Here is a 9404-nt window from a genome sequence, read left to right as displayed (position 1 = left end):
TATCCAGTGAACATTCCTGGCATCCAGTGAAAATCTGATCATTAGCTATGCTTTTGTTTTATTTTTAAATGACTTTGCTATTAGATCGAAGAGTGGAATTTTATCCTGGATTTATGATGTCTAACAAAAAATTACATTAACATGCAACTCCTGTGTGTTTTTACTCCCTTTTTCCATCATCTGAAAGCAAGGGATTAAACTTTTTTCTACAAACATAAAAGATCAGTTTTAATACTATTTACAAATCTGTCCAGATCTGTTAACATGAATTTCTCCTTTGCCAAGATAATCCAACCACTTCACACGTGTGCCATATGTCATTAATTCATTTTGCTGAGACAGTATGATTGCCCAAATGCGCCTTGGGATGCCCACAATAAGGCCATTCTAAAATGAGCTGTTTTACTGTAGACGAATTTGATCATCTCAAATTTATCTCATTTTCTGCTTATTTATTTCTGAGTTTGTGCTCCTAAGGTTACCCTTAGGAGCAAGTGATGAGTCAAAATGAGCAAAGACATCATTGAGAAAACCAGATCTGAGCAATATGTGAGAAGAGAAATTCTCATTATTGAAGATGGAGTTACATTTGTATAGCACCTTTCAGGCACTCAAAGCAATTTGACACTACATCTACCTACTGGTGGTGCAGCAATGTGATGTGGCGTTGTTTGTCTTGCTCAAGGATATTAGATGAGTTCATCAGGACAGGGAACCGAACTCACAACCTCTGGGTTGGGATACGACTACTCAACTACTGAGCCACACACAGGCTCAGATGCAGTGTACGCGATGTGACGTGGCACATCAATGGAAAGCAACTTCAGAAAGAGCATGTAGCATCAATAAAGTATACAGTGGGGAAAATAAGTATTTAGTCAACCACCAATTGTGCAAGTTCTCCCACTTGAAAATATTAGAGAGGCCTGTAATTGTCAACATGGGTAAACCTCAACCATGAGAGACAGAATGTGGGGGAAAAAAAAAAAAAATCACATTGTTTAATTTTTAAAGAATTTCAATCTCAATACTTTGTTATGTACCCTTTGTTGGCAATAACGGAGGCCAAACGTTTTCTGTACCTCTTCACAAGGTTTTCACACACTGTTGCTGGTATTTTGGCCCATTCCTCCATGCAGATCTGCTCTAGAGCAGTGATGTTTTGGGGCTGTCATTGGGCAACACGGACTTTCAACTCCCTCCACAAATTTTCTATGGGATTGCGATGTGGAGACTGGCTAGGCCACTCCAGGACCTTGAAATGTTTTTCACCAAGCCACTCCTTTGTTGCCCTGGCTGTGTGTTTGGGATCATTGTCATGCTGAAAGACCCAGCCACGTCTCATCTTCAATGCCCTTGCTGATGGAAGGAGATTTTCACTCAAAATCTCTCGATACATGGCCCCATTCATTCTTTCCTTTACACAGATCAGTCCTCCTGGTCCCTTTGCAGAAAAAAAGCCCCAGAGCATGATGTTTCCACCCCCATGCTTCACAGTGGGTATGGTGTTCTTCGGATGCAATTCAGTATTCTTTCTTCTCCAAACACGAGTACCTTTCTTTCTACCAAAATGTTCTATTTTGGTTTCATCTGACCATAACACATTCTCCCAGTCCTCTTCTGGATGACGCAGACAGGCCTGGACGTGTACTTTCTTCAGCAGGGGGACACGTCTGGCAGTGCAGGATTTGAGTCCCTGGCGGCGCATTGTGTTACTGATAGTAGCCTTTGTTACTGTGGTCCCAGCTCTCTGTAGGTCATTAACTAGGTCCTCCCGTGTGATTCTGGGATCTTTGCTCACCGTTCTTGTTATCATTTTGATGCTACGGGGTGAGAGCTTGCATGGAGCCCCAGTTCGAGGAGATTACCAGTGGTCTTGTATGTCTTCCATTTTCTAATAATTGCTCCCACAGTTGATTTCTTTACACCAAGCGTTTTACCTATTGCATATTCAGTCTTCCCAGCCTGGTGCAGGTCTACAATTTTGTCTCTGATGTCCTTCGACAGCTCTTTGGTCTTGGCCATAGTGGAGTTTGGAGTGTGACTGACTGAGGTTGTGGACAGGTGTCTTTTTTACCAATAATGAGTTAAAACAGGTGCCATTAACACAGGTAAACGAGTGGAGCCTCGTTAGACCTCATTAGAAGAAGTTAGACCTCATTGATAGCCAGAAATCTTGCTCGTTTGTAAGTGACCAAATACTTATTTTCCACTCTAATTTGGAAATAAATTCTTTAAAAATCAAACAATGTGATTTTCAGTTTTTTTTTTCCACATTCTGTCTCTCATGGTTGAGGTTTACTCATGTTGACAATTACAGGCCTCTCTAATCTTTCCAAGAAGGAGAACTTGCACAAATGGTGGTTGACTAAATACTTATATGCCCCACTGTATTTATTTTATTTTCCTTCATTTAACAATTTATATATTTGATACTTCAAAAAAAATTCCAAATCGCAGACATGTTGCCTGTGAGCTAGTAATTTTAGCGAGACAGCGTCAGACATCGTGTTGCTTCTCGCTATGTTTTGATTACGTCATCAAACAAGGCGACTAAGGTTCTTCACACTATTTGATTATAAACTTTTGGTCTTCAAAACCAAAAACCGATAATGCATTTGTAGCGGCGGATAGTTTTCGGCGACAAGTTTTCGGTCACATTTCTAATTCTTACATTGAACCAGATGAACCAGAAGTTATTTAGTTATTGCATTCATTCATTTTCCAAGCCTTTTATCGTCATTTGACCGATTATATTATTTTCTTAGATTTTGGCACAAGATGAATTAAGATGTGATTGGACATGTCAGAGCAGATACCTCTCTTTCTTACAATGAAAGAATCTTGAGAAACCAAAATGAGCAATTGCAGACTGGAAGGAGATCAAATTGAGAAATATTTGTGACTGGCACAATATACAGTAGGGTTGTGTGGTGAGGTCAGGAAAAGAGGCAGCAGTGAGGCAAATTTAAGAAATAAAATACTTTGCTCATCCATCTTTCACTGAGACATGAAAGATCGTGAGTCCAAGTAAGGAGATCAACACGATCTCATAGCTGTCCCTTGGTGAGATCTTGAAAGGAGACAACTGTGAGACTTTATTAAGAAATTGTGCCAGAGGAACGATTCTCAAGACCTTCTCATGTAATGCTCACTGTGAGACTTACTTCTCACGAGACAAATTTGAGAAAACTGAAATAATCCACTCTGGTCTTGATTATTGCTGATTTCCTTCTCAGAGATGTAAATGACATAAACGAAATCTCATCTTTAATTTAGCTTTGCTATGGGTGCATTCACAAATTTAGTCTTGTTGCCAATAGCAAAGTAGAAATTGGATCAGAGAGCTAGCAAATTTAAGATATTCCAAAGGTTTTTTGTAGCTTTTTATAGCTAGCTAACGATCAGAATGACCAACATGAATTTGTAATTTACTAATCTGAATTTTTTTTTTTAACTTTATAACTGTACATCAAAGGTAAACTGCGTCATTTCCCGCTCATTCCAACCCAGACGCAGTGAATTTGTCTGATGCAGTTACATAACAAAAATAAAACCAAACACTCAAGTGTGTTTCCTCTTCCCTTTTAGCCTTCATCTAATTGAAGACAGCAAGACTTTCCACAGGAATTATTCAGGAGCGTTGTGTAGAATTAATAGGAGAGGTGAAAGATCACATCTGTCGGCACCTCAATTTACTGAAGGTTAGGGTCTGGACAGTTGTGACGAAATGTCAACTAATAAAGAATAAGTGCCGGAATAAGAACACAAGGTTGAAGGGTAAAGTTTGGCTTCTCCTCACAGAACTTCTCATGTTTAAGCCTCTGTGGAAACTTGGCTGTGCTCTTTGCTGCTTTGCTTTCCAGACCTGAGACCATCCAAGACCCAAGTAGGGCAGCTAATATAGTGACGGTCACAAAGGCAGCTTCTTCTTACCCCTTCCAAGCCTTCAACAGAAGGGAAGAAGTCGTGTGTATCCACGGAAAAATGATGTGAAGTGTGTTGGTGTGAAGAGACATGGCCACCCATCAAAAGCCAGTTTATTTCATCTGGAAAACCTGACAAATTCAAGTGGGACATTGAAGCTCAATGGGTCACGTGTACGTGAGTCACTGAGGAAACTAAACAAATACAGTACAAGTACAACAACCAATGTTTGTTAATCTAATAGAGGAAGTGGATTGTCGCTTAGCTATTTTGTCTAAATTTCCACTTGTGTTTGATTGACCACAAAACTGCTTTCCCAGCAGCTCTGCTAAGAACTTTCTGTATTCTGGCTTCCCGCTTTTGGTCTCTGGCGGCGGAATCCCGAGGCCTCCGTACTCAAGTTCTGGCAAAGCGTTCAAGGCGTTTGGAAAGAAAAAGAGGACAATTGCCCAGGTAATTACCTCAATAGCTCCACTTGAGAGCCTCTGGAGGCTGCTCGCTGCCAGCCGGCGCATTCTATAGAACAGTGACTCCCAAAGTCTGGTACGTGAAAGAATCAATTATAGTTCTGCTGCCTTCATTATATAATTTCAATACATTCGTGTTTACTCTTTAAGAGCTTTTTGTTTTCAAATCACTTTGGGGGGGAAGAACTCAGTGTCAAAAGTTTGAACATCGCCACTGTTGAAAGCACGTGTGATGTTTGTGTTGTGTACTCAGAAAGTAAATGCTCAATTAAGAACATGTAGAAGATTCAATGAAAGGACTAAAAGCTTTGAATAGCTTCTTTGGAGTGTCCTAATCGCCCATCCTATCATGTGAACTGCTAGCGTATGTCCTTGTACTGTATTTTGATGTACGAATGCATTGAAACTGAAAAGATGTAACAATCCCTCGGACTATGCGTGGCTGAGCCACATTTGCACCTGACCGCATACCTGGGTGGAAAAGGAGCTGCTGCTTTGAGGCTTTGCTCAGCCACTGAGACACATTGTAAGTTGTCTCCTCAGATCGCTAGGTGTTTTTTCCAATTACAATAAGACGCCCTCACCTGAGGCAGGCCCACTCCATGGTGTGTATTCAGCAATCCCTAGCTATTAGGGAACCTTCCAAATATTGTGAGAAAGCAAATTAAGAAGCAGATTAAAAGCAAAAAAGAAGTAAAAAAGAATAAACTTTTACTCGCAATTATCAAAAATCCCTTTTTTGATCATTTGGTAAAATGAAGATGATATTGATAAAACGGAACTGTTGGTAAAGGATGAATAAGTCCAAATCATCTAGTTTTTGATTAGGGTGAAATATATGGCCGGTGGCACTTGAAAAATTAATATCAACTAATCTTCAGAATGACTTTAAAATGACTCTTTGATGAAACTGCAGAAATGCTTAAATAAAAGCAGAAAGCCTGGTATTGATGTTATGATACTGATATTGATCAATGTCAATACAGATGTCGCTTTCAATATGACCAATATAAATATTTCCTTTGAACACAGGTAACTGGTTTCATTCACGGAGCCGGCAGCCATGGATAGGTATTATTTTTCTCCTCCAATGTAGTTTTTTTTTTCTTTCCTGCATTATAAAACCACTAGACAACCACAGTCACAGTCTTTTCAATGTTTTATCCTAATAAGAAAGTAAGAACCATATTTGGACAAAGTAAAGTAAGAAAATGAATTAAGAACACTATGATTGTTTTTACTAATCATTTCCCAACACTGAAAGTCATTATTTAGAAAACATGGTCGAAACAAAAGAAAAGTACTTGTTTGTAATGATTAACGTGCTCCAAGGGACAACTTGGGTGAGCTGCTGGAATATTTGTATCTGGAGTTCAAATGCTGACCAGTCCTGTGGTACACAATAGACAGCCTTGTTCAGCAGGTTATGTAAGCCTGAGCATTGGTTACGGTGATTTAATGCACGTGCTGCGTGGGACCCGCCGAGGAAATGCCTAAACTTTGGGAAGAAGTTTTTTCAAATTGATTGACAACATTTTTTTTGTTTGTTTTGTAATTCCATATTGTTATAACTTACTGTAACTAAATAAATATTTTAAAACTAATCAGTCTTAAAAATTAAATGCAAATGTTTAGAAGTTAAATACAACGGAATTGGAGGTGATCATTAAGTGTATAACAAAGAACAAAAGCATGTGGAAAATTTTGATAATTACTAGTCTAGAATACCTGCCAATCCATTGAGCTAGATAGAGGCATGGTACACATTAAACAGGCAAGTAACAGGCCAAATTCAAATGTACAGTGGGGCAAATAAGTATTTAGTCAACCACTAATTGTGCAAGTTCTCCCACTTGAAAATATTAAAGAGGCCTGTAAATAGATAATCACATTGTTTGCTTTTTTAAAGAATTTATTTGCAAATCATGGTGGCAAATAAGTATTTAGTCAATACCAAAAGTTAATCTCAATACTTTGTTAAGTACTCTTTGGCTGGCTAGGCCACTCCAGGACCTTGAAATACTTCTTACGAAGCCACTCCTTTGTTGCCCTGGCTGTGTGTTTGGGATTATTGTCATGCTGAAAGACCCAGGCACGTCTCATCTTCAATGCCCTTGCTGATGGAAGGAGATTTTCACTCAAAATCTCTCGATACATGGCCCCATTCATTCTTTCCTTTATCAGTCGCCCTGGTCCCTTTGCAGAAAAAAAGCCCCAAAGCATGATGTTTCCGCCCCCATGCTTCACAGTGGGTATGGTGTTCTTCGGATGCAATTCAGTATTCTTTCTCCTCCAAACACGAGAACCTGTGTTTCTACCAAAAAGTTCTATTTTGGTTTCATCTGACCATAACACATTCTCCCAGTCCTCTTCTGGATCATCCAAATGCTCTCTAGCGAACCGCAGACAGGCCTGGACGTGTACTTTCTTCAGCAGAGGGACACGTCTGGCAGTGCAGGATTTGAGTCCCTGGCAGCGCATTGTGTTACTGATAGTAGCATTTGTTTCTGTGGTCCCAGCTCTCTGTAGGTGTTTCACTAGGTCCCGCCGTGTGGTTCTGGGATTTTTGCTCACCGTTCTTGTTATCATTTTGACGCCACGGGGTGAAATCTTGCATGGAGCCCCAGATCGAGGGAGATTATCAGTGGTCTTGTCTGTCTTCCATTTTCTAATAATTGCTCCCACGGTTGATTTCTTTATACCAAGCGTTTTACCGATTGCAGAATCAGTCTTCCCTGCCTGGTGCAGGTCTACAATTATTCTCTGGTGTCCTTCGACAACTCTTTGGTCTTGGCCATAGTGGAGTTTGGAGTGTGACTGACTGAGGTTGTGGACAGTTGCCTTTTATACCGATAATGAGTTAAAACAGGTGCCATTAATACAGGTGAAGAGTGGAGGCTCATTAAACCTCGTTAGAAGAAGTTAGACCTCTTTGACAGCCAGAAATCTTGTTTGTAGGTGACCCAATACTTATTTTCCACTCTAATTTGGAAATAAATCCTTTAAAAATCAAACAATGTGATTTAGTTTGGTTTTTTTTTTCACATTCTGTCTCTCATGGTTGAGGTTTACCCATGTTGACAGTTACAGGCCTCTCTAATATTTTCAAGTAGGAGAACTTGCACAATTGGTGGTTGACTAAATACTTTTTTGCCCCACTGTATATTTGTGACATCGTATCTGGGCAAGCGACGCGATACATTCTGAACCAAGGCCATAGCAAACAATGGGCAGCAGATAGACATGAATTCCATATTGTCACCCACCTTGACAAAACATCACTATGCCCTGAAATTATGCTTGAAATGCTTGAAGTAGTATTTGCCTTGTGAGCCAATTTGCCACCGTAAGCCTGGTGTGGGACATACAGTGCCTTGCAAAAGTATTCGGCCCCCTTGAACCTTGCAACCTTTCGCCACATTTCAGGCTTCAAACATAAAGATATAAAATTTTAATTTTTTTGTCAAGAATCAACAACAAGTGGGACACAATCGTGAAGTGGAACAAAATTTATTGGATAATTTAAACTTTTTTAACAAATAAAAAACTGAAAAGTGGGGCGTGCAATATTATTCGGCCCCCTTGCATTAATACTTTGTAGCGCCACCTTTTGCTCCAATTACAGCTGCAAGTCGCTTGGGGTATGTTTCTATCAGTTTTGCACATCGAGAGACTGACATTCTTGCCCATTCTTCCTTGCAAAACAGCTCGAGCTCAGTGAGGTTGGATGGAGAGTGTTTGTGAACAGCAGTCTTCAGCTCTTTCCACAGATTCTTGATTGGATTCAGGCCTGGACTTTGACCTGGCCATTCTAACACCTGGATACGTTTATTTCTGAACCATTCCATTGTAGATTTGGCTTTATGTTTTGGATCATTGTCCTATTGGAAGAGAAATCTCCGTCCCAGTCTCAGGTCTTGTGCAGATACCAACAGGTTTTCTTCCAGAATGTTCCTGTATTTGGCTGCATCCATCTTCCCGTCAATTTTAACCATCTTCCCTGTCCCTGCTGAAGAAAAGCAGGCCCAAACCATGATGCTGCCACCACCATGTTTGACAGTGGGGATGGTGTGTTCAGGGTGATGAGCTGTGTTGCTTTTACGCCAAACATATCGTTTTGCATTGTGGCCAAAAAGTTCAATTTTGGTTTCATCTGACCAGAGCACCTTCTTCCACATGTTTGGTGTGTCTCCCAGGTGGCTTGTGGCAAACTTTAAACGAGACTTTTTATGGATATCTTTGAGAAATTGCTTTCTTCTTGCCACTCTCCCATAAAGGCCAGATTTGTGCAGTGTACGACTGATTGTTGTCCTATGGACAGACTCTCCCACCTCAGCTGTAGATCTCTGCAGTTCATTCAGAGTGATCATGGGCCTCTTAGCTGCATCTCTGATCAGTTTTCTCCTTGTTTGAGAAGAAAGTTTGGAAGGACGGCCGGGTCTTGGTAGATTTGCAGTGGTCTGATGCTCCTTCCATTTCAATATGATGGCTTGCACAGTGCTCCTTGAGATGTTTAAAGCTTGGGAAATCTTTTTGTATCCAAATCCGGCTTTAAACTTCTCCACAACAGTATCTCGGACCTGCCTGGTGTGTTCCTTGGTTTTCATAATGCTCTCTGCACTTTAAACAGAACCCTGAGACTATCACAGAGCAGGTGCATTTATACGGAGACTTGATTACACACAGGTGGATTCTATTTATCATCATCGGTCATTTAGGACAACATTGGATCATTCAGAGATCCTCACTGAACTTCTGGAGTGAGTTTGCTGCACTGAAAGTAAAGGGGCCGAATAATATTGCACGCCCTACTTTTCAGTTTTTTATTTGTTAAAAAAGTTTAAATTATCCAATAAATCTTTTTCCACTTCACGATTGTGTCCCACTTGTTGTTGATTCTTGACAAAAAAATTAAATTTCATATCTTTATGTTTGAAGCCTGAAATGTGGCGAAAGGTTGCAAGATTCAAGGGGGCCGAATACTTTTGCAAGGCACTGTATATATGTACG

General features: G+C 40.2%; 1 protein-coding gene across 2 annotated transcripts in view; it reads left to right on the top strand.

Annotated features, from left to right (window-relative positions):
- Nucleotides 1-2446: 2446 nt before the first annotated feature.
- The window catches only part of LOC130906972 (target of Nesh-SH3-like), a 30287-nt gene continuing 23329 nt past the window's right edge, over nt 2447-9404 (top strand). The window contains exons 1-2 of one of the 2 annotated variants that reach the window (XM_057821768.1): nt 2447-3780; nt 3867-4380. The gene's annotated coding sequence lies outside the window, so the exon portion shown is untranslated. Of the gene's footprint in view, nt 4381-9404 lie in introns of both variants that reach the window. The other variant, XM_057821764.1, reaches the window with a different exon arrangement.

Source organism: Corythoichthys intestinalis, chromosome 2 (assembly GCF_030265065.1).
Source record: "Corythoichthys intestinalis isolate RoL2023-P3 chromosome 2, ASM3026506v1, whole genome shotgun sequence".
NCBI classification, from domain to species: domain Eukaryota; kingdom Metazoa; phylum Chordata; class Actinopteri; order Syngnathiformes; family Syngnathidae; genus Corythoichthys; species Corythoichthys intestinalis.
The sequence above is the reverse complement of the archived record's forward strand: the minus strand, read 5'-3'. Positions and strand labels throughout refer to the sequence as shown.